Source organism: Puma concolor, chromosome A1 (assembly GCF_028749965.1).
Source record: "Puma concolor isolate L17-30 chromosome A1, mPumCon1.1.hap2, whole genome shotgun sequence".
NCBI lineage: Eukaryota > Metazoa > Chordata > Mammalia > Carnivora > Felidae > Puma > Puma concolor.
The window spans coordinates 190,870,583-190,893,068 of NC_141667.1; the positions used below are offsets into that span (position 1 = coordinate 190,870,583).

General features: G+C 40.7%; 1 long non-coding RNA gene across 2 annotated transcripts; it reads left to right on the plus strand.

Annotated features, from left to right (window-relative positions):
* The first annotated feature begins 131 nt into the window (after nt 1–131).
* On the plus strand, nt 132–22,409 carry LOC147584691 (uncharacterized). 2 transcript variants are annotated; one of them, XR_015255818.1, is made up of 5 exons: nt 132–318; nt 1,265–1,350; nt 5,825–6,181; nt 6,911–7,047; nt 21,632–22,409. It is a non-coding gene; the product is annotated as an uncharacterized LOC147584691 (long non-coding RNA). The 2 variants fall into 2 exon arrangements; XR_015255821.1 differs by lacking the exon at nt 21,632–22,409 and adding an exon at nt 15,374–15,687.
* Nucleotides 22,410–22,486: the final 77 nt, after the last annotated feature.

The window sequence follows — 22,486 nt, forward strand, 5'->3', positions numbered from 1 at the left end:
CCTCCCCCCTTCTCTCTGTTGGCATCTTCAAAGTTCACTCACTGGTAAAAGGATCACAATAATATCCATACTTTCTTAAAAAATATGTGTTGAGAGGGGCCTATGTTTTTCTTTTTCCTTTTCACGTGGTGAGGTTTTTAGTGAGCCCTGTCTTGTCAGTACTGCAAGGCTTCAATCAAATAGCACTTGAACTCTTTTCAAAGACTTGCAAGATTGAAAAGATTCCAGCCTGTTGAACGGAGAGTAATAGGTGTCAAACACCCTCTCCATTTCTGAAAATCTCTCCTCTTTCCTTGCTGGACGGGCGAAAGAGAAGAGGTGCGGGGTGTGGGGGGGGGGGGTGGCAGTGCAGGGTGGCACCAAGAAGAGGGACTGGTATTTTGTGCACTACTCGCATTTGCTGCTTATCTGTGAGCCGTTTGCCAGTCCTAGGTGTCCCGCTGCCACCCTCGATATTTGGAATTGAAGAGGCTGAGGTACACACAGCCCAATTAAGAGTGTGACACTTTAATCAGATAAGGATTAAGGGCAAGCAAAGGCAAAAACAGTACCTTTACTGATTTCTGGGAGATAATTAAACCAGACTTAACTGCACAGGGAGAAAAAGGATATGATAAGTTTATAAAAGAGAAGACCTTAAATTCTGCAACATTAAGTTAATGCTCTGCATCAACAAAGCGAAGAAATCTCCTAACGGGGTGATATGGGCGCATCAGGATAGTTAGTAGCTGTTAAAAAAGATCGCAAAGGGCGGATGATAAATATCCGTAGCCATTTGTGCATAATAAACTCACATATATTGAATAGTTAGATGAGATATTCTTTTAACTGGCTGCATAAAATACAAAATTTTTCAACACAGAAAGGCAACTGACTTTTTTGCTAGTGGAGTTCTCACTGAACATCCTTGCTGCCAACTTTAATTGTTGTTCCATTGAAGGTATTAATAAAATTTCAGAATATACCACTGGTTATATATATGTATGGTATCTGAAACACACACACACACACACACACACACACACACACACACACACACACACAGAGAAAGATATTTTCTCAGCTTTTATTCTCCTGGAGAGAGCTCATGACAACCTTCCTGCCTGAAAATTCAACTTCCCTGATCCTCTTTACTCATTGATCAACAAAATGCATCTATACATATATACTAATCACCCCGAATGTGAATAATATATTTAATGTGTGTTCTTACTCAGTGTTTGTTTCGTAAGTAACTGTAATGATTGGGGTCCTTGGATTGCAGGCAACAGAAGATGACTTTGGACAATTTAAGAAGGGAAATTTATCAGGAACTCAGCACATCAACTGGAAAGCTGAGACTCAGGCTTGGTAAGTCATTACTTAAGGCTGCTCTGGGTGCTGGGAGTGTTTCCAGACCAGGAACAATCATGTCCAGGCACCATGGGTGAGAACTATGGAATTCCAACAGCTTCTTCCATCTCAGTGTCTCTCACATAAGATGCAAATCCTAGAAGACAACAGCTGATATTCTGGGCTTCTGGCTTTTCCAAGGAAGTGTGGGGAAAGCTGGTTAATGTGACATTCTCAGTGGGATTGAGGCATTGGATTTACTGTTCTGCCAATGCAATATAATGGGAAAGAAGTAATTCTCCAAAAGAAAATGTGTGTCCTACAGGAAGGAAATGGGAATACTGAGCTGCCAAAAATATTAAACACACACGGACGTAAATCTCTACTGCCATCGTTTATATTTGTGTCTTTACATTTAAGTTATTGTATATGCATATGCAAATAATGCATATTATATTATATTATATTATATTATATTATATTATATTATATTATAATACACATATTATATGCATTTGTGTATATACATAGGCCTATGCTACTTTTAAATAGTATCTTGCGGGGCACCTGGGTGGCTCGGTCGGTTGAGCATCTGACTTTGGCTCAGGTCATGATCTCACAGTCGGTGGGTTCGAGCCCCGCGTCGGTTGGCAAGCCTTGCTGGCAGCTCAGAGCCTGGAGCCTGCTTCGGATTCTGTGGCTCCCTCTCTCTCTGCCCCTCCCCTGCTCGTCCTCTGTGTCTCAACAACAATTAAATGTTAAAAAAATAAATAAATAAATAGTATCTTGCAATGGTAGCACTTAACCAATACTTTACAACCAAAGTTTTACAGACTTGATGTGGATTTTGAATGCTGCAAAACACCGTTTTGATGATTCTCTTCTGGAAATAATTTCCCTAATCTGAATAATTTCTTTTATACGTCTAGCAGAGAAGGAGAGAGGGTAATGTATTGAATCAAAAGCACATCTGTTGATTTATAGGGTGCCTCAATGGTGACCTAGAGATGAACAGATCATTAATTTGATACTTGTTGAAAAGGTGGATGGAAATGCAGAGAGAGGGAGGGGTTGAAATTACTGTAGGACCACCGGTCTTTTGAAAGGAAAAGGGTCACAAGTGTAGAAGAGTCTGGCTTGTGACACAAGGCAGGTAGGTAGTTGGAAAGGAAGAGGGGAATGAATATATAATTATCCAGTCTAGGCCATTTTTTGAGGCTTGCGAAGCTAAACTAAAAAATTACCAGATTTTGTACTTGAGGAGTATATCTTTTGTCTTGGGTTTGTTTCTAGAAATAGTTGTTATTTAGCTATATTTATGGTTAAAAATCTTGATCAAATTCACCATAGATACTAAAATTTAATTAAAAAGTGGGGTAATCACATTCAATTCATATGCAAATACAGTTAACTTCCCCTAATGCACATTCAATTCATATACAAATACAGTTAACTTTTTTTAGAGTGATTTCTATTAAAACCTATTCCAATAGTTTGAAAACCCTGACATTTGTTTTGTTTGTCTTCTGTTTTTGTTTCTATGAAAACACTGACATTTATGGTAAAAAAAAAAAAAAAAGGCACATTCTAAGTTGTTACATTTGAATCCTGAGTTTCTGTTAATGGCTTGACCTATAATCACTGATACACATTCACTGCAAACTAAGTGCTTTCAGTAGAGTTAGATGTTATTAAGTGGACCGAAAGAAATATTCTTTTCTTTAGGTGATTTCTTTTCATTTTTTTCTTTTTCTTTTTAAAAATGTTTATTTATTTTAAGAGAGAGAGAGAGAGAAAGAGAGTGTGTGTGCACAGCAGGGGGAAAGGCAGAGAGAGAGAGAGAGGAGAGAAAAATCCTAAGCAGGCTCCAAACTCTCCGGGGGGGGGGGGGGGGGCTAACACTGGGCTTGATCTCAGGAACCGTGAGATCATGACCTGAGCTGAATGGAGTCGGACGCTTAATTAACTGAGCCACTCAGGCTCCCCTAGGTAATTTCCTTTTAAATCCAACCAAGGGGCGCTTGGGTGGCTCAGTCGGTTAAGTGTCCGACTTTGGCTCAGGTCACGATCTCATGGTTCGTGGGTTTGAGCACTGCGATGGGCTCTGTGCTGACAGGTCAGAGCCTGGAGCCTGCTTCGGATTCTCTGCGCCCCCCACCCCCCACTCCCTCCCCTGCTCAAATTCTGTCTCTCTCTGTCTCAAAAATAAACATTAAAAAAAAGATCCAACCAAGGTATGGTTTTATTTTTTCAAAATTCTGCCATATTGGGGTTCAGAGGTTTGTTTTGTTTTGTTTTCCTTAGCTCTCCAATGTTGGATAATACTTTTACCTCTGAGGCTGGCTGGCTGTATAAGAATTACCAGATGGTCAGCCCTGTAGACCGGCTTTGCCTTTACTACTGATATGGGGCTTAGGAGCTTGTCAACCATTGTAAAACTGAAACAGGAAATGGACAGTAATATAATTGATGCCCAAGGTGAAAAATCAACAGATTCCACGTTACTATAATTTTCTTAATGAAAGGATCTTTAACCGTGGCATTAGCATATTTTGTGTAGTCTGGAAAGCAGCAAGGCATATATAGAAATGTGAGAATCTCAAAATCTTCAGCAAGGGCACTTAATGTGGAAATAATAGTCTCTGGGACCTGGAGGAGGTCTGATGGAGAAACTGCTGGGTCAGAAGACCGAGATGTAAAAGAGAGTTTGTATTAGGGGAAAATAAGCTGGGATGCTATCACTGGGGGAGAAGTGGGCTGGGCTGCTTTCTCGGTGTTTCCTCCTATCATCCTACTCCCTCTGTGCTCCCTCCCACCCCTCCCCAATCCCTTAGCAACTTTTGTCTATGGGGGTGGTTGCTATAACTGGGTTTAAAGGCTTTTCTTCTATGATTCTCACAAAATCTCCCTGGAGTAGGCTAATATTATCACCATTTTACAGATGAGAGAACATATGTCACTAGCCTACAATTATAAAGAAAATGGCAAAGCAGAGATTAGAAAATTGTTCTGTGCTTGATTACCTAAAAAAGGTTCACGATGTTCATGTGATCAATACGGGAGCAAGTGGTGTGAAGGTTCGAAACTACCTACAGAATTTCAGAAGGACAATAGCATCCCCACCCCAAGGATTTCTTCTTCTTCTTCTTTTTTTTTTTGACAAAAATTTCAGAGGGAAACTTCTCAATCCTCTCAGAAAACCAGAAAGAAAAAAAAATGTCTCTCCCTCTCCCTGGAACATTTTTAAAAGAATGGGCTTTCATACCTCAACCCAGAGATACTGGGAAATTGGATACTGTCTTGGGGCTTCCATATTTCGGATGGTCCTATATTCGCAGTGGAGAGAGGTCTTTGGAGTCAGGTCTCTGCAGCAAGCAGCGGCCGGACCGGTGGCCACCAGCAGATGCTACGACAGCCCTGTGGTGTGTTCCTGCATGAAGAGCAGAACATGATGGCTTCTCTCTTGCCCTCAAGCCACTGAGGCCCAGGTCAGGGTTGGCTGCAAGGCAGTGTCCTCATGACATATCCTTCAGAGCATATGTTGGCAGCCTTCTTGGAATCCTTATTCCCCTGTTTCTTTTCTTTTTTCTTTTTAAAAATTTTTTTTTAAATGTTTAATTTTTGAGAGAGTCAGAGACAGAGTGTAAGTAGGGGAGGGCCAGGGAGAGAGGGAGACACAGACTCCGAAGCAGGCTCCAGGCTCTGAGCTGTCAGCACAGAGTCTGAAGCAGGGCTCGAAGTCCCGAACCACGAGATCATGAGCTGATGTCGGATGTCGGACACTTAACCCGCTGAGCCACCCAGCCCGCCCCGTGATTATTGCTTTTGATTGCTTGTCAAAATCTCAGGTAGGTAAAAGCAGAAGTTCATTTTGTAATATTAGATCTCAGAGAGGAGGGATTATGAGAAACACTTGATGTGTTATGCTGATTCGGTGACCGATTTGTTTTTAATTTAGTTCCATTGTACACGTAAGCTCCAACAAGTCACAGGTGTCCACACCTCAAGGATCTCACCTGTAAAATGGAGCCCATCTTCCAGATGTTGACAGGATGTTTGTAAGGATAAGTGAGTTAAGTAAAGCTGCCACACACAGTAGAAACTGAGTCTATATTGGGTACTTTGGGTTATAATCCCAGGTCTTTCAAATGAGGTCTGAATTTTGCCTTTTGCAGTTACACGTTGCTGTTCTTTGCGTAAATGTCAATGTAGAAACGTGTAGATGGAGCACGTCAGTGTTGGGAACTCAGGTCTGTGGTTTTCATAGTTGGTCATCAGTCCAATCTCTCCCAGTGTGTGTGAATGTCAGAAAATCACTTAAAAGTGGTATCTCATGTTCTCTGTTGGATAAAGCATCACTTACCCACCTAGGGCTTAATGAATTGAAAGTTTTACTGCTTAGAAAATAATCAGGTGGGAAAAGAAGCACAAAATGTACTATCATTTTCTGAAGGTTAATAGGCTTTCTCTATTTCTGTTTTTTCCCCCACAGCATTGCCATGTCACATGAAGCTGCTTCTCCCGATGAAGCAGAGATTGAAATGTCACACCAGCACGATCAATTAGATGATGTAGAAGAGAGGTATTTGCTACCTGACCTTAATCCACAGGGCAAGAAGGGCTGAGTGGAGAAGACTAAATACAGAGAGACTCAAAGGAAGAGGAAATGGGCAGAGCATAGTTTAAATAGGCACAAAGCAGCATAAATGTTGATTCATGACGAAAAGGACATCCTCAGGTTAAAGACTTCTTATGATGTATACTGGTGCACTCACTCGTTCAACTCGGAGTGAGTACAAAGTAAATATAAACACCTTTCACACAAGGAATATGACAGAAAAGGAAGTAGGTAAGTTTTTGCAAAAAGTCTAGATTTTGTATCACAGAACTTGCTTAGCCAAAGTGACAAGGAGAGAGAGATGCAAACTGTATGCAGGCTGTCAGATATTCTATGAACAAGACAGCGGGGGCTGTGACTTAGGGACCATGAGAGCGGTCTTCCTCTGTTTGAAGCCCTGTCACCGGAAGGAGGGTTGGACACACTGTGGTGGGGACGGCTTCCGGTACTGGGAACATGGCCAAGGTCACAGGCGCGGCCCTGCCCGGCTCCACCGTGCTGGATCAATGGCTGGCCATGGTTGTAAAGGGATTCTCGCATTAAATGAGATGACTTCAATCACTCCCTAATACACCTGCTCTGGAGCTTTACCGCCCCTTGGAGAGGTCTAAAATGGTTTTGAAGCTTGTCCAGGAGCAGAACCGAATGAACTTTGGAGCTGCTTAGGCTTTGATAGAATCAGCCCTTCTCAGCAGCTTGTGTGCCCACTGTAGGCCTGGGAATGGTTGCTAGTCTATTCTGATTATGGACAGCTGGTGTGAGCTGAGGGCTTTATCAGATTAGTCATGCCTGGTACTAATGATATGGAGTGTTGCTCCCTGGATTATTAGTTGATATCTGTTATGTTTACTCTTTCAGTGTTTTGTATTTATTTTTCTTTTGCATTTAAGCACAACTTAATGTAAAAGGGTTGTGGTTGGGAATCTGTTTCCCCAAATAAGCCACTGTTTTTTTTCCTAGGATCCATTTGGTTGCTTCCGAGTTCAATTGTGAGATATCTATTTATCACAGCAGTGGAAAACCAGCAGGAGGTTCAGAGGAAAGCCATGGAAACAGGAGGACCAGGAAAATGAAATGCAAACAAGTATCCTGGGGAGGTGAGGTTGAAGACAATGTTTACGCTTGTTTGCATGTCACTTTTCCTAGCACGGCTACTCAAATGCGTATATGTTGATTAACTTGTGGACAGCTGGCCCTGGTCTTCTGGTTTGTGAAGGCTAATGGGGAGGATGTTTTCTGCTGAGACACGGGTGGGAGCCTCAGGATGGTCACGTAGTAGGTACTCCATAGTCAACAAATATTCATTGTATTAAATTGAATTCAATGGTAGTTTCAATACGGGCGTCCTGCTGATAGTAAAGATCATTAAACTTTAAAATGTGTTCCCGAGGAACACGGTGGCATCTTCATTTGAGAACATCTTTGAAATTGGGTAGCTAATTATCTGTTTAGAATAAAAGCAGAGATAGTTCTGAGTACTTCATAAGGACTCATACAGTTCTTGATTTCAGTTGTGTGCTTTGCTTGTGTGTAAGCAAAGCACTAACTCCTTAACTCAGGGGTGAAATAACACATGCATAAAAGACGACTAGGTAGAAAGAATCTTCTTATTTGAAATCATCCTTTTCCTCTAATCGAAAGGTATAAGGTAGTTCTAGTTCTGCACTATCAAATTTTCCAAGAAAGTATTATCACATATGTTCCTGAGAGTGCCCAGCATGTGTTACAAATCTACCTTTGTCTCTGGGAGAAATTGATTCTGGGGAACAAAGGATAGAATAAAAATTTGACTTTTGTTTAAAAAGTAATTGCTGGAGGACATACTCTTCCAGAACAAATAGTGCCAATAAGAGTTAATAGTTTCAAGTTGGAGGATGTTTATAATGGTACCATTGGAGAAATTTTCTGTGCTGCTTTTTCTGGTTGATGAATACTATGGTAGACATTTCAGAGAAGGCCACTTCTCCAGGATCCATTATCTCCCTTTTCCTACTACCTCCATTTTCAGCCAGGAAGTTTCGGTGACATTGACCCTGCCTCCAGTTACCTATTCAGGTGGCTCTGTTAGGCTTAGTCTCATTGGCATATCCCAGTCTCCCTGTCCACATGGGAAGAGCACGTGACACCATCAGGCCAATGAGAGTGTGAATTCTAGAAGAGACCTTCTCTTCCTCTGGATGGTATAGGGAGGAAATGTGAGGGCTGACACTGCTGCAGCCATTTTGCTACTGGGAGGGAGAGCCCAGATCCTGTGAGATGAAGCTTACTAGCTCTCTGTTCTTTAGTTTCCTCATCTTTAAAATGGAGATGATAATAATACTTTCCTGTAGGTTTGTTGTGAAATTAAAGTGTTTAACTTATGTAAAATGCTTAGGATAGTAAGCACTCAATAAATATTTCTTATTAGTAGATACAGCATATTTCCTCTGTGTTAAGAAAAAAGCATCATTTCCATCATTTCCCTTCTCCGAGCTCAATAATGTTTTGGATGTGTGCTGTTTGGTTAACTATATTTCATTTTTTAAATTATTTCATTTTCTATTGTCTCCACACATAAGCGATTGCTAAAAAACCTTCATCAAGTTTCAGATTTTCCACAAACTTGGGCTTCCAGTAATACATTTTCCATGTCAGCATTTAAATAATGAGAGCTTCAGGACTGATCTCTAATCTGAGAGGCATCTCTGGGCTTCTCGCTCCTCCAGAATACCTGATTTTTCTTGTACTGCAGCTCTGCCTGGGAGTAGTTTTGCAGAGAAGGAAGAGTTGAGACTGAGAAGAAGGGTGGAGAAGGAAGGGCTGTGATACTGTTTTCCAGAAGCTCCCACAGACTGGATGTATTTTCAGAGGGTAACTAAGCTGAGGGCATCTTCGGAGCTTCAAGAGTCTGAGCTAGTGAAGGTCTGCATATGTCTGTGTCTGGGAGGTCAGAAGCTGTGCACACAGAGAGGCTTCTGTGCTGTTTTTGCTGTCCCAGTAGCATTTCTTCCTTTAATATCCGTGTTGATTTGTTTGTTATTTTACAGATAAGAAGATTAACAGATAGGGAAAAATGGTTAGAATCCATTGTAGAATCCAAAGAATGGATTCTTCTTTGAAAAGGAACGATTTCATTTTAATAAGAAATTTGTCAAGTTTTTGGTTAAATGTGACAGAACAAAGACATCTGATATTTATAGATATTCTTGTAGTGCTTTGGGAGAGATAGGTAAGAACCGTGTGAAGATTTAAAACAAAAAGGGTCTACAATGTAGGTCATCTGTGGGCAGAGATGTGGGATGCCAGAAGGTAAGACCAGAGGGGAACTTTCATGTTCTTATCCTGTGTTCATCTATGTTGTTTGAATTTTATATTATGGTGAATTTATGTGTGACTTACATGGTTTTAAGAAATTAACTAACATAAAAAAAAAAGAGAAATTAACATGTCAGTAATCTCATCCAAATTAAAGGTTATATTTTCTATGACTAAATGTCCAGATTCAGGTTATTGTAATCATTCCTGGTATTTATCCTTGAGTCACTTCATGATCCAGGTGAATTCAGACTTTATTATACTTAAATTTTGGGTGTGCAGTGAACTCCTTGTCTATGTTTGGGACATTATATAATTTGATGTTTCTGAAAGACTGCCTTACTGATCTCTTTTCTGAACCCCTCCTTCACCCTCCATTTCCACTACTGTAGATATTTGGGCTGTATTTACATCTGTAAATGTAAATAGTCACCATGAGTGTGAGGTTACTGCAAAGTTTTGCTCTTGAGGCAAATGATTCTCAGGCAAAATAGATTTGTTTTGCCTGAGAGATTTGTTCTGAGATAAAACAGCACATATATTTGGATATTTATGACTCTCGGCTTTCACCACTTCCTGTTGAATGAGAATCATTTGCCTCATGAGCTTCTTTGCAGTAACCTCACACTCATGGTGACTGGAACTTTCTGCTGCAGTTAGGTCCGGCAGCTCATGAAAAGCAGAAATTTCAAGCAAGATGGGCCCTTGGGTCATCCAGCTCAACCTTTCAGTTCATATATGGGAGAAGTTGGCTCAGAGGGATTTCCAAGGTCCTTGCATTACTATTAGGGGGAGGATGGGGACTAGAAGCCAGTTCTTCTGGCTCATTCTGCTTCCTGACACATGACGTCTTGAGAAGTCACCCGTAAGTCAGCTGCTCGCTTCATGTGCATTCTGGATGCTACAGAGTTGAGCCATGCGGGTGGAACTTTGGGAATCCAGCTGATGGGGTTGTGAAGTTAGTGCAGTAGAATATAGTATGAATCAACAATAAAAATACAGGGTAAAGCTGAGGGAATAGTTTACATCTGCAGAGCAGTTTGAAAAGATTATTTTCTTTCTGCTTATAAAAATAATACATGCACAATTTAGTAAAGTTTTGAAAGCATAAGGAAGGAAATTAAAATTTCTTTTAACGACATTGTCAAGAAATGATCAAGATTAATATTGTGGGGACGCCTGGGCGGCTCAGTCGTTGAGTGTTTGACTTCAGCTCAGGTCATGATCTCACGGTTCCGGTTTGAGCTCAGAGCCCACTTTGGATCCTCTGTCTCCCTCTCTCTCTGCCCCTCCCCTGCTCGTGCTCTCTCAAAAATAAATAAACATTTAAAAATAAAAAATAAAAATAAATAAACCAACACTTAAAAAATAGATTAATATTGTGGAATTATACACACATGCATATACATATAATCAAATCAGATCGTGTTGCACATACATAATTTTGTCTCCTGGTTTTTTCACTTAACATTATATATGAGCATTTCCCCATGTCACTGAATGTTCTGTAAAAAACTTGATTTTTAGATAACTAATATTCTCGGGTCGTTCGTTTTGATTTTTATTGTTTTCAGTGATGAACCATTAGGACTGGATGAGGCAGAATAAATCCTGACACAGAATTAAAAGACAGGGTGGTGAGGTTTGGCGCAATGATCTGAGATGTCAGCGTGGAGGGAACAGTGACAGTGGCAGTCAGTCTTCTGCCAGCTGCAACATGAGGTCGCTGAGAGGCAGGTGACAGAAAGTCAATTCAAAGACATGCACTTAAGACAGTGTAATAGTTTTTTATTTTGTCCTCTCTATCGGCATAAATTTGTAATGCAAAGCATTGTTCAGGCCACAGACTGGCCCTTCCAGGCCGCGAAGAGACAAAGCCTTCCCCTTCCGGGTGGGTGCAGGTGCATAACAGACTCCTCAGAATTCAGACGTTGATTATCCAGCCTGTCCCCTTGGACACACGGCCTTTAGATCGCCGCTGTTTATTACTCTTCCACCAGAAGCAGGGCCGTTAAAGGAGGAAGAGGTAAAGTTTAAAACTGCCCACTTTGTTCCTTGTTAATCAGTTCTGCTAAAAGGTATGATGGAAAGTGAGGTCAAATATTTGAAGTGCTGGCCTTCATGCACTTCATCAGTTCTGTGTTGCCATAGATGATCGAGAGACTTGCAGAGCAAGGAGCACCAACATAACCTCAAAGGTGCAAGTCAAATTCAGCATCAAGGCTGTTTATCACTTGGGGCTGGGTGGCAGCTTAGCCTGTTAGGTTAGAGAGGACCCCACTCTGGAAAAGGGTGGAGCGAATGGGGCCGAGGCACAGATGACATCCAGCCTCCCCCTGGGGCTCTGGCCACAATAAGGCCATTCCTCCTCTCCTTCCCCACTTTTTCAGATTCCTGGTATGTTGATCATTAAAGAAGCTAATTATACCTCTGTTCCAATGAATTGAACGGAATTCAGGTAGGGAGCATGGTACTTCAGGTGAAAAGAGACTTGATGTAATGATTCCAGGAAATGTTCCTGAGTCTGATAAATACTCACCAGGTACTGAGAGCAATAAAGATGCAGGGGTGTTTTGCTTTCTTTGTGTTTTCATTGTGAGTTGGGTTGATGATGAGTCTGTTGCCAGCAGGGTATGGTTTCCTCCTGCGCAGAAATGCCAAATTTGCAGTGCTTCGTGGGGAATGAGCTGGGAATGTGATTTCTCCGCTTCTCCAGAAATTTTCTGCCTGCCTGCATGAAATGCTAATGAACGTCTCACACATGACAGAGCAATGAAATATATCCTTCTATGACTATTTTTGGCAAATTCTGACTTTACAAAGTCTAGGTCTTAATGTAATGGTGACGAGACACTTCTAGCAGACCCTTCTGCCTCCTCCCCCAAATCTGTGTCCTGGATGAGCCTCTCCCTGCACCAAGCGGATGTGCTGTGTCTCTGATTTGAAACGAGCTCTCTATTACTGTGGCGCCCCTGCATCCCGTCTTACTCCGCTGTGCCTCTGTGTCCAAGTCTCTGGGAAAAGTCTAGCTCCAGCAAAATAAGTCTTGAACTTCAATCTCAGACCAATTCAGACATAGTTATTATTAGGTGTAAATGTGTAGCATGAAAGCCTGATTTTATGTATTTATTATTTGAACTAGTTGGGGATGGGAGTAGGACACAGACAGGCAGTCGAACGTGCTTATGGGCTTCAGGTTAAATGCCTAAATGGGTTGATATTATACCGTCAGATGAATTTACCTGTAGGAGAAAGTAAATGGAAGCAACTTCTGGTAATAGCTTTGGATTTAGGGACTTGGCTGATCGGTGGTGCCAGTGGGAGAGCGTAGTTTGGGGCATGGTGGCCTTGACGGTAGAATTGATGGGTGATACTCTGATACCCTTACCACATCTGCAGCGGGGCCACATCACATTTGGTAAGTGACAGAAGAATGTATGAGGCACAAGGGTGGAAACTTGCTAACTGCAGAGACAAATGGATATGCTGCTTCGGGGGAAGTCTTCTGTCAGCGTTGATGATGAAGAGCCCAAACATGGCAAGTGGGGATCCATCCTGCTTCCTGTTTGCAATCCGAGATTGCCTCTGGCAATTGATCACAATTTGTTTTGGCTGTAGAAGAAGAGTGAGAGGGAGAAAAGAAGAAAAAGCTGGATTTTGCAAATGCAATAAAACTTAGAAAGATCCAAGGCAGAGAGAAAGATTAAATTAAGTTAAAGTTACTATCCAAAAGCCCATGGTTGCAAACTATGCCAGGTAAAAGGCCCTTTGATCACTCAAATGCCCAGGAAAAGATGTATTTCCTCTTTTATTCCTCTTAGTTTCTGTCATATAGGAAAAACATGGAAAGATGTCACAACTGGATAAATAAGTTGGGCATATACTTGGCCTGCTGTAGACCTGCTCTCAGAATGGCTTAGGGTGGGGAAGTCAGAATAATGATTAAGTACTGGAAAGGTCCTTAAGTTTTCTGAAAGAGTTTCAATATTTGGAGAAAAAAACTAATAAACCAGCATTTGTGGCTGGAATAGCAAAGCCTGCGAAAGGTTTATTACAGATCACAAAAGTGTGAAGAATATAGGTTGCATTGACATGCACTGGCCCGATCCAGCAACACCATGCAGGAGGGAGAACTTGAAGCTTGTGAATCTAGAGAATGTACTTCTCACAGAAGAAGAAAGATATGAAATACAAACGGATTAAAAAAAAGGTTTAGGTAGATAGCAGCAACGGGTTACAAAGGAAGTTATAAGTGCTGGGAGGGTACAGTTCCATCTCTGTTTTTAATATTTGTAAATATCATCATTATTTTTAAAAATGTTTATTTATTTTGAGAGAGAGAGAGAGAGAGAGTAAATGGGGGAGGGACAGAGAGAGAAGGAGAGAGAGAATTCTAAGTAGGCTCCACACTCAGTGCATAACCTGATATGGCGCTCGGTCTCATGAACCGTGAGATCATGATCTGAGCCTAAGTCAAGAGTTGGACGCTTAACCAACTGAGCCACCCAGACGCCCCCAAATTGTTTGGAATTAAGCTGTGACACAAATCCTTAATGATCGCCTTACATGAAACATTTGTTGGTCACACCAGCCTTTTAAAGCTTTAATATTTCTTTGATCTCATCCAGGGATTTGGCAATTTTTTGCCTTCAGTTGCGTTGTGTGGCATATGGAAGATATATACACAGTGCATGCCTCACAAAACAAAATGTACACAGTTTCGTCTACCTATGTTTTATTAAGTACCTACATGATTTGCTTGCTTTGGAACAAAATCTGGAATAGTGATCATTCCTCCTGTGATGAATATTTGCCTCATTAATAAAAAACCTGACCCCCTGCTCTTCTGTTTACATGCCTTTTTGTGTACATAAAACTTTTCATCTCAATGCTGAATCAAAGTGTTACTTGGAAGATGTTTTAAGTAGCAGTGAAATCAACATGTGTGGTACCAACAAAGTACATGATTCAGCTGAGGTAATGAGAAGATGAACATCTGTGACCAAGTTCATGGCACTGACAGCTACTCTTTGCCTACTGCGTGTCTGCTGGGGATAATAAGGTGCTGACTACTCTAAGACATATTCCAAGTTCAGAGATGTGAAAATGTGAGAAAAGGTGAATCTTAGCATCAAGGGATGCACCTGAATTTAATTAACCATTTTGTTATTCTGGGTCTTTTATTTATAACTTTTATGTATTTATAAAAAAAACAACAACAAAACCTTTTTTCTCTCATAATACAAGTGTTTCTTGGCATTTGTGACTATTTCTTTGGGATGGATTCTGAGAGGTGGAATTATTCCATCAAAGAATATAAACATTGTTAAGGTTTTTGATGTGTATTTCTAAAAAGCTTTACAGAAATTATATAGCCGTATGAATGATGTGATTTTGGCTTCCTCAACTTAACTTTAGGGAGAAAAGCTGTGGTAGGTAACCTGCCACATGGTATCAAAGATGCAAAGTGATGGCATGTGGCTTTGGGGCTCGGTCATACAAGATCACAGCTCCCACCTTGCTCTTTTGGACCACATAAAGCCAGAGGAAGCCAGGCACCATGGTAAGGGGGCCTGCAGCCTCTGGAGAAACTGAACCTTACAAAGAGAACCAGCTTGTGAGTAAACCACCTTGAAAACGAATCCTTTGTCCCAGTCAAGTCTTCAGATGACTGTGATGTCTTACAAAGAAAAAACCACTGTGAGACTCTTTCTGGATTTCATGAAGGAGGAAAGTCTATCAGATTAGTACCGGGGTACCTACGTGGCTCAGTCAGTTAAGTGTCCGACTTCGGCTCAGGTCATGATCTCAGGTTCATGATTCAAGCCTCGCATCAGGCTCTGTGCTGGTAGCTGGGAGCCTGGAGCCTGCTTCAGATTCTGTGTCCCCCTTTCTTTCTGCCCCTCCCTTGCTCCTGCTCTCTGTCTCTCTCAAAAATAAAAATAAGCATTAAAAAAATTTAAATCCAGATTAGTATCATGTAATATCACACCTCCCCAGTCAAGTTGCATTATCTTATATATTAAACAGAGCCATTTAAACGAATGCACATGCCTTTGATGTGGGATGTTTCCATTTTCCCTGAGTTGATATGTCCGATCTGTGTGGCTTTGGGTCTTTGCCTCGCAGATGCTTAATGTGGATGGGATCCAAATGTATGTCAAATTACATACTGCTAGATGATGAGAGTTCAAGACAAAACAAGAGGGTCAAATATCTGTGTGCTGTGGAGGAAGATCACAGTAGCTATTTGATTCAATTCAATTCAATCCAATTCAATTCAAGAAGTACTGACTGAGTGTTAACTCAGCATGTGCTGGCTGGTATGAGTACGGTGGTCACAAAAACTGATGATCATCCCACCTTGATGGACCTTACAATCAGGAGGAACCATAACTCATCCCAGCTTCAATTGTACCCCTCATCTTCTGTCATAAAATGTAGGTATCTGGGTGTTTGAAGGGTGCTGAGCTTGGGAAAGGGATGTGAAATGTTTCACTGCAAGAAGGAGTATTTCTCTTTCTTATATAGAATTTCTTAGAGTTCATTAGTTGACTCATTATTTACCCTCAATCCTGTGTGTGTGTGTGTGTGTGTGTGTGTGTGTGTGTATTTCCTATGGTGAGTCAGGCACTGTTGGTCAGAAACTCCTCCACCCCCGTGGTATGTACAACCCAACAACATGTCACCAATAGAAGTTCCTATAGTTTGAGCATCAAACAGGGTCTGTCTGCTTTAGGTTGTCCCACGACCTCACAGGTCTGGATTTCCTCTAGGACTAGAAATACTGCTCGTGTTGGTGTCTTGCTCCTCTTCGGTACCTTCTGTCTGCATGACATCCTGGCCACCCTCAGCGGTGGTGTGATACAGTGGAAAGTTATGGGAACTTGGAAGTTTGGAGCTGTCAGAACTAGGTTTGAATCGGATTCTTCCATTTCTTTAGTTGAGTGTGATCTTAGGAAAAATCCTTAATTTTCTTGGTCATCTTCTCTCATCGTTTTTACAGCAATCTTACGATATAGATACAATCAAACCCATTTCACACTTGAGAAAACAGAAGTTTAGCAAGGTTAGGGAGTTTTCCCAAGAGCCAGGGTTCAAATACATGGAGTCTGATTTTAGTCCAGACTTCAGGACTCCTTTAGGTCAATTGTTAAGAGCTGAACACAGTATTTGGTGCACAGAAAATCTGAAATAAAGTACAGCTATTATTGTGGCTACTATGACTCAGAACCAAGATGATGGAAGAATTTACTAAAGGTGGAAACAAAACCTCAATGGTAGACCTGTGCTGGAGTTATTTTGGAGTACAGGCTGATTCTCCTTCGCCCTCTGACCCCAACCACATGTAAGGCTAACCTCGATTGGAGTGGTAAATGTCATTTGTAATTGGAAGATCTAATTTTTATAATTCTATTTCTGCTGTAATGAAGAATTACACTTTTGACATTTTCAGTTAATGCTCTAGATAGCCGTGGATTGACATACGTACCAGGGGCCTTAAACGGAGAGCTGAAATATAGAGATGAAATCTTAATGAGTATGGATCCTGTTAAAAGGTTAAAGTTAAATAAAATATCTGCAATTAAGGCTGTTTTGTGGTGTTTAAAATGTTCATATTCTACATGCATAAAAATAGGGCAAAAATATCTATAGATTTTCATAGAAGGCAACACATACACAAATTCTTGGCGGTGATGCAGTTATGTCTGGCTCAGCAGGGAGAAATGCAGTCTTAATTCCTTATCATTTCCTTCCCTATCTTATTAGCCTTGCAGAGGTTAATCCTCTGTAAACGCATCTTCTCGGAGTGCTTTCCTTTTCACTCACAAGTTTTATTTATTTATTTTTATCCATCGTAGAAAGATATTGTCCTCATCTTTTTGGTTGCATTTAGGTAGGGAATTGACATTGTATTAATGTCATGTTTCAGAATGGCTCTCCTATTGCATTTTTTTTTCTTCAAGTCTTCTGTCGCATCTGAAATAGTCTCCAAGTTCCTGGTGAGGATAAAAAAAAATCATGTTATGGCCATAATTAGAACAAAAAGTATAGCGATTAATTTTCCTTTTTTGAAAGAGAACCAAACCTCATTTTTCTATATGCTTTTGGCCCAAATCATCTTGTTTGGGTAGCCAGGCAGGGTAGTGACTTGGCCATAAATGTATCCACCCTTACGAGTCTCTGGGGAGGTTGAAGAGCTTGAGATATGGCAACCAAAGCATGTGTTCTGATTATTAACAGAACTATGAAAATTGAGTTCAAATAAGATCTGCTAATGGGCCCACTTTAAAAATGATTCTTTAAAATTATGCTTAGCAAAGATCAACTTATCTAAGGGGCTGCTGGCAACAACTGTGAGTTTGCAGATTTATAACAGGATCTTGATAAGATTCCAAAGCATGGAAGAACAATGAAAAATAAAAATCTCAATCAAAATATTTCTGCTTTTTTTAAAGCTTATATATTTATTTAGAGAGAGAGAGAGTGATGGAGGGGCAGAGAGAGTGAGAGGGAGACACAGAATCTGAAGCAGGCTCCAGGCTCTGAGCTGTCAGCACAGAGCCCGACACGGGGCTTGAACTCACGGACTGGGAGATCATGACCTGAGCCAAGGTCGGATGCTTAACCAACTGAGCCACCCGGGCGCCCCTTGTTTTTGTTTTTAGAGAGTTTATTAACCTTCAAGGTCAAATACCAATACTAAAAAAGAACTTTTCCTTTAATTTTACACTACTGTAAATGAGAATATACTGTGGATTTTGTCAAAAATAAATAAGTGAATTTGAAAATTTGAGATATCCTGCTTACCTGGAATGTGGCTAGGTCCAGTCCATCATCATCCTTTAAACATTTTTCTCTAAATAAATTTAGAGAAATGAATGAATCTAAATATTTTGTTTGGGAATTGTCAAGAAACTCCAAAGTTGTGACTCTTAGTGTGTATTTATTGAAAACTGGAAGAGCCAAGAAAAGACAGAGCCAATTTGCGGAGCCTACGAATGTATAATTAAATCACTCTGCCTTGTGTTTAATTCTGTTAACAGAATCCACTTTCATTTCTCATGTGATGCTCTTCATGATGGACAATTCATACAATACAGAAGTTAACCTTCCTCATGAAGAGGATGTAAGGTAGTTTTCTGTTTCTGTGATTGAATCACAATCGTTTCAAACTCTTCAACCCAGAGCATTTATCCCTGCTAGAGAACTCGATCTGAACCCCCCTGTAATGTGTGTGAGTGGACAGGTGTAAAAGTACCACAGAGTTATTATTGATGGGGGAAATGGAAGATTAACTTCTTTCTTAAAAACTGAAAGGCTGGGGCGCCTGGGTGGCGCAGTCGGTTAAGCGTCCGACTTCAGCCAGGTCACGGTCTCGCGGTCCGTGAGTTCGAGCCCCGCGTCAGGCTCTGGGCTGATGTCTCAGAGCCTGGAGCCTGTTTCCGATTCTGTGTCTCCCTCTCTCTCTGCCCCTCCCCCGTTCATGCTCTGTCTCTCTCTGTCCCCAAAAAAATAAATAAACGTTGAAAAAAAAAATTTAAAAAAAGCTGAAAGGCATCTCAGAACATGTCCTTTGATTTTACCCAGGTATGAGGGTCTGGGAAATGTCTTATTTAAAATATGGGTATTTTTTTATGGGGCTCTTAAATCTCTGTCTTATATTGTAGTTTCCTCCCATATGTTTACCGTCAACTAACAGCTTAGAACTGATGAGCTGTGTGGAAATGTTTTGTAAAGCTGCCTCTCTTCCTTTCTGACAACTGTTTCTTTTGTTTAACTCAAACCTCTTCTTGAAAAGAATACAATGTAGTGACAACATTGATGGACATAGAGGGTATTAACGCTAAGTGAAAGAAGTCAGAGAAAGACAAACACCGTATGGTGTTTATACGTGGAATTTGCAAAACAAGTGAACAAACAAAACAAAACAGAAATAGACTCATAAATATGGAGAACAAACTGGTGGTTGCCAGAGGAGAGGAGTGTGGGGGGGATGGGTGAAATCGGTGAAGGAAATTAGGAGGTACAAACTTCCAGTTATGAAATAAATAAGTCATAGGGATGTAAAGTACAGCATAGAGAATATGGTCAGTACTATAACAATTTTGCATGGTGACAGATGGTAACTAGACTTATCATCGTGATCATTTTGTAATGTGTGTAAATGTTGAATCACTATGTTGCACACCTGAAACTAATCTAACATTGTATATCAATCATACTTCAATTAAAAAAAAAGAATGCCATTTATATGCATATTTTTTGTCTATAAAATATGGTCAGTAAGTGTACTTTTACATGACATGAAAGGGAGTTTAGTTAGATATGGTTTCTTTTGTGTGACTAAGATGTCGGGATATGCTTGGGTTTTGGGAAGATCGCTCTGGCCACAGTGAGGGAAATGGGCGAGAAATGGCAATGACCTGAGTGAAAGTGGCAGGGGGAGGATGGAGAAGAGGGAAGAGAATTCAAGGATGTTCTAGGAAACGGATTTATTGGAAGGGCGTATTGATGGGGAAGTTTGTTTATTAGGACTCAAAAGTGTAAATTCCATTCATTGAGGTAGCGGATGCAGAGGAAAGATGCCGCTTTGGCACTTTGAGATTGAGACGTGTCTGATCTGTGCATGTGGTTCAGTTAGGACTTGAGCTGGAAACAGAAATCTGCACTGGAGATTCAGAATGAGTAGTGTTCATCTATGAGACATCTGGGAGCATGTGGTTTGAGAAGAGAAAGGAGGGAAGGAAGGAAAATGAGAAAACCCAAACACGAAAGGGTGGGTGGAGGAACCAGAGGTTGGGAGGTGGGTGTATCAGAGAGAGGGTAGGCCAGGATGCTTAGTCTCCACAGCCATCGCGTGAGGAAAGGTTGCGTGAATGGACCAACTTTGGCTCTGAGGGGAACAGCTCCTTTCCAGGGTGGAGTAGTGTGCCTTTCAGTCTTTTTAAAGAAAGACTAGATTCAGTTTGTGCTGCGCCCGAGGAACTTCGTGGAAGTCCAATTCTGCTTTCGTTCATGGAAGTATTTTCACAGAGTAGGAACACAACACGGGATATAATTACTTCAATGCATCCTTAGCTGCCTCTCTGTTAAAGGGAGCCGTGCTGCCCACCAGCTAAGACCCAAGTCATGACTGGAGGGCGTTGGGTGGGTATGCTAGGTGACATCTAAGACTCTCTGAAGTCTGAAAGTTGATAAAGAGACTATAAAATCATACTTTTTATTGAAATGTTTTTGCCAAATATAAGTTCAGCTTCAGGGGGCAGTACCCTGCTGCAGTGACCGAACGTACATGCACAGTGAAGAAAAATGGCGTTTCCCCTTCATGCTCTCCCCACATTGTGATGCCTTAGTCCTCCTCCCCACGTTGTCATATTCAGGCTTAGAAATTACACGAGTTAACTATTCTGAGGAAAGATCAGAAAACCTTTCTTGCGCTGTTATCCTATTTGTATTTGAAAGTAGGGAGGTGTGTTTATAGTTGTTTGTAGTCTACCAGTCTACAACTGGTGAATAGTGTTTCGTCCAGCAAAGATACGGTCTTTTGTTGATACAGACTTGTTACTCTGCTAATTCTACATCAGAACCTGAACATATCGTAGAGAGCTTCACTTTTATTGTGGCATGATTATGCTGTATCTGTCGTACCAAAGAAGCCTCAGACAGAAACATCTGTTGTTCACAAGGAATCTCTGAGAATACCTTATGTGGAAATAACCACATCTGTAGACCACATTTGATCCTATCACTGATGGGCCGGTGTGGCAGGATTAGGAAGGATATGACTTGTTTTACAGAAAAAAACATCTCTGATGGGACATGTTGACTGAAGGTAGCATGTTCAGATGAGGACTAGGATTAGATTTGACTGGAAGTCAAGTTGTTCCTATGATTTCTCTCTCTCAGTTCCAGACTTTATTATACTAAATTACAATTTGCATCATTCAAATGTAAATGAATTTTCAAAAGCCCTGTGTGGGCTTCATGTAATTCTTTTTGGGCAAGAGATGCTCAGTGTTTCACTTATTCCATGATGCAACTGATTCCAAGAAAAAAAAAAAATGTGTATTTGAAAGTGCTCTTCCTATTGGAAGGCCTGGTATCATCATATCAAATTCACATCTGGTTTTATTTTGCTGACTGTCTCTCCTCTTGGCTTCCCTAAAGTATATGTGACTTATGGGATATAATGCTCTTTACCCGATTTTCCCTTGTTCCCCAGAGTCTGAATCCTCCCAGAATTATGATCCTGCTTAAATATTGACTATAAAAGTGAGGAACGCAGAGGCAAGTTTTGAAAAGCATGACAAGTTAACAACGTTATTATGAAAATGTGGAAATTCATTCAATAGTAACACTTCATTTTTGGCCTTTATGAACCAGTTTTGCAGCTGATGAACCAATGATGAACCAATCATGATGCAGGATACTTCATAAGTCACCAAACCTCCCTTGGCAGTTTAACATCTTTTGTTCTAGAAGGTAAGAAAATATTCACAAAGCTTTTAATGCTCTCCAGCTGTTCATTGGTAAAGACCTCAACACAAGGCTCAAAGGGTGAAAATTGTGCTTTGTTTATATTTTATATTTTTATTTTTAAATATAAAAGAAATGTTTTATTGTCCTTTGGGGTTAAAATTTCTCGAGTTTTAAAGAATTTTCTTTTTATTTTTTTAATATAATTTGTTGTCAAATTGGCTCACATACAATACCCAGTGCTCATCCCAACAAATGCCCTCCTCAATGCCCATCACCTACATTCTCCTCTCCTCCACCCCCGATCAACCTCAGTTTGTTCTCTATATTTAAGTCTCTTATGGTTTTCCTCCATCCCTCTCTGTTTGTAACTTTTTTTCCCCTTCCCCTCCCTCATGGTCTTCTGTTCAGTTTCTTAAGATCCACATATGAGTGAAAATATATGGTATCTGTCTTTCTCTGCCTGACTTATTTCACTTAGCATAATACCCTCCAGTTCCATGCACATTGCTGCAAATGGCCAGATTTCATTCTTTCTCATTGCCAAGTAGTATGCCATTGTATATATAAACCACATCTTCTTTATCGATTCATCAGTTGATGGACATTTAGGCTCTTTCCATAATTTGGCTATTGTTGAAAGCGCCTCTATAAACATTGGGGTACAAGTGCCCCTATGCGTCAGCACTCCTGTAACCCTTGGGTAAATTCCTAGCAGTGCTATTGCAGGGTCATAGGGTAGATCTATTTTTAATTTTTTGA